The sequence below is a fragment of the Miscanthus floridulus genome, chromosome 18, assembly GCF_019320115.1.
Source record: "Miscanthus floridulus cultivar M001 chromosome 18, ASM1932011v1, whole genome shotgun sequence".
NCBI classification, from domain to species: domain Eukaryota; kingdom Viridiplantae; phylum Streptophyta; class Magnoliopsida; order Poales; family Poaceae; genus Miscanthus; species Miscanthus floridulus.
The window spans coordinates 129337467-129344483 of record NC_089597.1 but is presented as its reverse complement, the minus strand read 5'-3'; the positions used below and the strand labels follow the sequence as shown (position 1 = coordinate 129344483).

The 7017-nt window shown below is 43.0% G+C and overlaps 1 long non-coding RNA gene across 1 annotated transcript; it reads right to left on the bottom strand.

Moving 5' to 3' along the window:
- Positions 1-1720: 1720 nt before the first annotated feature.
- Positions 1721-6573, bottom strand: LOC136522019 (uncharacterized). The gene is made up of 3 exons (XR_010775759.1): positions 5803-6573; positions 3582-3726; positions 1721-2508 (listed from the first exon to the last, which is right to left on the bottom strand). It is a non-coding gene; the product is annotated as an uncharacterized lncRNA (long non-coding RNA).
- Positions 6574-7017: the final 444 nt, after the last annotated feature.

Below are 7017 nucleotides of genomic sequence, written 5' to 3'. Positions count from 1 at the left end.
GTTGGTGGCCTGTTCGGCAGGACTTATTTTGGCTCCGATTAATTTGTATGGCTGATTTGTTGTAAAAGAAAAACACGGTTTCCTGGCTAACCTGGAACCACAACCGCAACAACCACGCCTCGAATCGCGCGCCCGCACACGTCACGGCCAATCAGTGACCTCATCCACCGTACCGGTCCCGGCCGACCACACGGCCACCGCTCGCTGCCTCGCCTAGCTCGTCGACGTACGGTAGGTAGTAACTTACTCTCCGTACAGGCGTACACTCGCGAAGTCCGCCAATGCAAGTAGTACGTACGTACGCGTACCACGGAACGGAGGTAACGTGCCGACCGGGCCACGACTAGATGTTGTGTAGATGCCTCATTAATTTCTCGTTGAATCCTAGGGTCTGTTTAGTTGGCGAAAAATTTTGCAAAATGCATTATAGCACGTTTCATTGTTATTTGGCAATTAGTGTCCAATCATAGTCTAATTAAGCTTAAAAGATTCGTCTCGTGAATTTCGTCTAAACTGTGTAATTAGTTTTATTTTTTATTTATATTTAATGCTTCATGCATGCGTCCAAAGATTCGATGCGACGAAGAATCTGAAAAATTTGACAAAATTTTCTGGAACTAAACTGGACCCTAGCTATCTTGGTGAGACAAGAGTACAAGACCATACTTAACACAAAAATAAAGGCAGCAGCGTGCACGGAATCCATACCCCCCTCTCCTCTTTTTCTCTATGGGATTTCATGTATTCAATGGTAGCATCCATGTCGTATTCTGCCGTATTGAATGAATGCGAGGCAACAAAAGATACATATAGCTTTCCTCGCAAAAAAAAAAAAGGAAAGAAAAGAGAGAGGGGGGAAAGATTGCGGGGCAACAAAAGATACTTCTTTCTCTCTCGCAAAAAATTAGGTACATAGACATCATGTATATCTAAAATGTATAGCAAATTTAAAACTATGTATTTAAAAAAGTCAAAATTTTCTATTGAAATAGAGGATAACTATCTGTGCAGTTTCCTCGAATTGAATATTATATTAATACCGCAACTAGATGGATTATTTTTATAATCGTCTCTTGTCTTTCTAAGAGGCGGACTCAATAATGTTCTGAAACATTATACTAGGTTACAAAAAAATCTCTAGAAAACTGATCGTCAAAGACGGTTGGCTTAAAAAACCATCCGTAAAACTCCTATTTTCAAGAGCGGTTGACACGAACAACCATCTGTGCGGTCACTCCTAGCCTCCCACCCTCGTTGAAAAACACACGGGGGAGCCCGAAGATTTCCCACAGGTTAGCGTTCCGGCGAATCAATGCGAGCGCTGGGCCCAAGGTCTGTCGTGAGGAGAATGAGGAATAAATGCGGATTAATTGCCCATTAAAATTGCCATAAAAGTCAATCCCCCTTCTTATACGGGCGCCCCGAGTATTTATAGGCCACACCCGGGGTCGAGGGAGGAAATTACACTAGGGTCGGCCCTGGCGGGTCGGCTGTAATACAATGGCCAAGGGCAAGGTGGTAAACTCTCTTCCCTTGGCCAACTACCCTAAACCCTAGGAGCCTCGGGTGGCGCCGTCGTCGTCCTGACGTCGGTCTTCCTTGGTGGCCCGCGCTGGACCCTCGCACACCCGGACCGAAGGTTCTCCATCCACCTGCGGCCATGGACCTACTAGAGCGACCTCCGATTACCACGCCGAGCCTTCGCACGCAGAGCCTGACAACACGGAATCATTGATGAGGAAAACACTCGCTGCAGGGGTCATTGCCTGCCGCGAGGCTAGTCAGTTAACCCAGGAAAGGGGTCAAGTGCTGGGGAGGGGCTAAGCCAGGTCTGTCTTCCCCCAACACCATCCCGAAAAATCATATGTTAGTGGTGGTTTCTTATGTCCACATCTCTTGGAAATGGGTGGCTTCAACCACGCCACTAAAAACGATTTTAATAGGTGGTTAACTAAGTCAATGGTTCTTGAAACAACTGCCGAACAATGAGGAAAACACTCGCTGCAGGGATCATTGCCTGCCGCGAGGCTAGTCAGTTAACCCAGGAAAGGCAAGTGCTGGGGAGGGGCTAAGCCAGGTCCGTCTTCCCCCAACACCATCCCTAAAAATCATATGTTAGTGGTGGTTTCTTATGTCCACATCTCTTGGAAATGGGTGGCTTCAACCACGCCACTAAAAACGATTTTAATAGGTGGTTAACTAAGTCAATGGTTCTTGAAACAACTGCCGAACAAATACTGGGTCGAGGGAGGAAATTACACTAGGGTCGGCCCTGGCAGGTCGACTGTAATACAATGGCCAAGGGCAAGGTGGTAAACTCTCTTCCCTTGGCCAACTACCCTAAACCCTAGGAGCCTCGGGTGGGGCTGTCGTCGTCCTGACATCGGTCTTCCTTGGTGGCCCGCGCTAGACCCTCGCACACCCGGACCGAAGGTTCTCCATCCGCCTGGGGCCATGGACCTACTGGAGCGATCTCCGATTACCACGCCGAGCCTTCACACGCAGAGCCTGACAACAGGGAATCATTGATGAGGAAAACACTCGCTGCAGGGGTCATTGCCTGCCGCGAGGCTAGTCAGTTAACCCAGGAAAGGGGTCAAGTGCTGGGGAGGGGCTAAGCCAGGTCCGTCTTCCCCCAACACCATCCCTAAAAATCATATGTTAGTGATGGTTTCTTATGTCCACGTCTCTTGGAAATGGGTGGCTTCAACCACGCCACTAAAAATGATTTTAATAGGTGGTTAACTAAGTCAATGGTTCTTGAAACAACTGACGAACAAATAGAGTCATAACTTTTTCAAATGAAGCATGATTCAAGACAAATTTTATATCGAAATGGTAGATCTCAAAGAGATCTAAAACTTTATAGTTGACGACTTTTTATTTGAGAAGGGGCTCAAATATACATTTTCATGTTCTCAGATCTTAAAAGTGAATTTTCTAAAATTTTCACCTCAGATGGAGGCACACCGTATACAAAATTGTAGTACTCGACAAAGGTCTAAAACTTTGTAGTTGCAAATGTTTTCATTAGAGATCATTTAGGAGCCAAGATATTCGATACAAAATTCATAAATGTTAATACAAAAGGGTAGCATCTTCTTAATTAATTGCGTGGTGTGGTGGTTGGAAGGACTCGTGTGAGACAAGAGGTTACGGGTTTAACATACTGGGAAAAAGAATCAGAAATTGAGCCTTGCAACTTTGGGACCCTTGGGGACATAATTTTTTTCACGACCGGTAATGTAGTAACGGTTTCAAAACTATCCCTAAAATCAATTATAAGCATCTCTAAAAATTGCCTAGTTTTTTAAAAAAATTATTGCTACTGTCGTTGACATAGAACATCACCGTTTAAAAAACCATCCCTAAAATTGACCTCAACTATTTCTAACAAAATGTGATTTTTTTTATCTTTGATGTAGTAACAGTTTTAAAAAAACATCCCTAAAATCAATTTTGACCATCTCTGAAAATTTTATTTTTAATTCGATAGTGAGAAGAGGATATAAATGGCTCAGTTTGTTCACGTGTGGAGTGTGCCCACACCAAACTCTTCAACAGCCAGAAGGATAAATTACCTTTATTCTCTTGTGTCCAGCAGATTCCTTTCCGTTTTCTTTCTAAAGACCGAGCAGCAAATTCTTTTCAGTTCAGAGTTGACCGTGCCACTGCAATGCTGGTCACGGAGCCGGTTCATCTTCATCCATCCATAAGTGTTTCGTCCTGCAGAACATTCTACTGCGAATTATACTTCTAATACCCCTTCGTTTCAAACAGAATAGCTTCCCAAAAATTGACTAATTTTATAAAAACAATATCAACATTTATATGTTCAGATGGATTTATTATAAAGGCCCCGTTCGCTTCGCTGAAAAAATAAGTCGAAACACTGTTCTGACTGATTTATTGTGAGAGAAAAACATTATTGCGGCTGAAAAAATAAGCTGAAAAAAACGGATTATAAGAGAAACGAACGAGACCAAAAATACATTCCATGATTGAGTAATTGTTATCCGCGTCTGCCCCACGTTTATAAATAATACACTCCATAACTAATTTGTTGGTACTTTGTACTATGCAGTATAAATATTAGTAATTTTTTATATATTTGGTTAAATTTAAAATTATTTGACTTCCCTAAAAATGATACTTCTATTCTTTTTAGGATAAGGGAGTATTAATTTTTTTCTCGAATACACAAAAGATTTGCGTATCACTGTATTAAAAAGATGAGTTTAAACGTACAGACAATGCGTCTCTATCGAGCGCCGTAAGAGGTAGAACTAAAACAACCGTTGCTGGACCATCCTAGCAAAATGTATTATCAAAACTCAAAGGTGAACATAATTGAAGTTGATACACACACGTGTATATATATATATATATAAGCTTATCATCTGGAGTTCCTTCGAGGCGAAGTCTTCACTCATTTGTCTGAGGAGCCTTCGTGCTTAAGGAAGCGTCTGGCGTCTTCAATTATCATCTTTTACTGTTGCCTAGACAGCTAGACGGAGAATAATTGTCCTGGCTACAGTAGAGTGACTGTATATTCCTTTTGTGCTGTCCTTCATCGCATACAGATAGTATCCTTCTGGATATTCTTTGGTATGGTCTTTCATGCCCGAATGATTGATGTTGTAAACATCAAATCAATGATAGGCATGCAGTTCGTGCCTTGAATAGTAAAGTGGTTGAGCTGCCCTCGTGCACTGTTCATATCCTGAATTTGAATAGTAACCGTGAATTTGAACAGTGAATCTGAATTTGAATAGTGCTGTGAATAGTAACTCGAGATCTCAGAATTTGAATTTTGAATCCGTCTGAGTTCTCGTCAGAAGGTACCCAAATATGTAGACTTGATAATATCAAGAAAGATATAGAACTAAAGAATAAATATTTTACAACACATGTTGTGATAAAGAAACAGGAAGATGAGTTAAAAACTAAAGACAAAGAGACTCATGAAGTTAAAGAAGTTGTGCAGACAAATAATATTGAATACATTATCTGTGAAACGGAACGAGGGATACCTTCAAATGAGAACTCGAACGGATTCAAAATTCAAATTCTGAGATCTTAAGTTACTATTTATAGCACTATTCAAATTCAAATTCACTATTCAAATTCGTGTTCACTATTCAAATTCGGATTATGAACAGTGCACGAGGGCGGCTCAACCACTTTACTATTCAAGGCACGAGGCCTCTGCAAGTATGGCGAGACGTCGCTTTCGCGCGTGAATATTTTATTGACTCTAGATGAGCGAGCGAGTGATTAGCGAATATAAATATTGATATGTCGCTTTCGCGATTAGTTAAACTAGTGCTTAGTGAATATGCGTATGCGGATTATTTCTAAGGATCTTTTGCAGGCTGGCGAGATCAACAGTTCAGCCGGTCATGCGTACTATGCTTGTGACAGTCCTACTCGGTACTCACCGTATGCATCACTAACTTGTTTCAGAACTAGACTAACCCAGTCTACTCTCTTGCTATCCCCAGCCACGAACACACAGGACTTAGGCTCTATCGTCTCCCCAGGCACTTCCACCCAAGGAGAACACTTCTCTGCGCACACAGGGTTCTCTACAAACGCCGCTAACAGGGCTAACACAAGAACAACACACGCAGAGGTTTCTCCTCTAGGGTCCCTAGCATAGAGACATCACCCCATATGAACGAGCTTGAAGGAAGGTAGGGATTCAAACAGGAAAGCTTAATTCATTTCCATAGAGCAAGCTTATATACGGCTTTCCCTTTCGAGAAACCCCAAGCACTTAGCACAAACCTTAGGGATTACCTTACAAGCGCAGGATGATCACGGGGACCTCCTTTATTTTCTAATTTACAAAGGTGGAGTGATACAACGGTAGTGGGTGATTACTACTAATGATGGATTGATTCTCAGAGTGCTTCTGAGATCATATGTTCATGGTGTATGTGTGTGGGTGGAGAGTTGGTGGAGTGGGTGGTGGATGAGAGTGGGTGTGAGGCTTCGGTGGTTGTCTTTTGCTTGAGCATTTGATGGTCTGGTGTGGTGGTTCTTCGGTTTGTTTCTTCCATGATGAATGAATGCACCCGGCGTCTCTTCTTATAGTAAGAAGGGAGCCTTGGGGAGCGTCCTTCAAGCTTATCTTCTTGAGTTCCTTCGAGGCGAAGTCTTCACTTATTTGTCTGAGGAGCCTTCATGCTTAAGGAAGTGTCTGGCGTCTTCAATTATCATCTTTTACTGTTGCCTGGACAGCTGGACGGAGAATAATTGTCCTGGCTACAGTAGAGTGACTGTATATTCCTTTTGTGCTGTCCTCCATCGCACACAGATAGTATCCTTCTGGATATTCTTTGATATGGTCTTCCACGCGCCGAATGATTGATGTTGCAAACATCAAATCAAGGATAGGCATGCAGTATTATCTTCATGTCATGTAATATGAACGAGCTTGAAGGAAGATAATAATGGTCTTCAACAATTTGCTCGGGGGAAGATAATGGCATGTGGTGGATGAGAGTGGGTGAGTGAGGCTTTGGTGGTTGTCTTCTGCTTGAGCATTCGATGATCTAGTGTGGTGGTTCTTCGGTTCGTTTCTTCGATGATGAATGAATGCGCCCGACGTCTCTTCTTATAGCAAGAAGGGAGCCTTGTGGAGCGTCCTTCAAGCTTATCTTCTGGAGTTCCTTCGAGGCGAAGTCTTCACTCATTTGTCTGAGGAGCCTTCGTGCTTAAGGAAGCGTCTGGCGTCTTCAATTATCATCTTTTATTGTTGCCTGGATAGCTGGACGGAGAATAATTGTCCTGGCTACAGTAGAGTGACTGTATATTGAGTGAAGACTTCGCCTCGAAGGAACTCCAGAAGATAAGCTTGAAGGACGCTCCACAAGGCTCCCTTCTTGCTATAAGAAGAGACGCCGGGCGCATTCATTCATCATCGAAGAAACGAACCGAAGAACCACCACACCAGATCATCGAATGCTCAAGCAGAAGACAACCACCGAAGCCTCACTCACCCACTCTCAT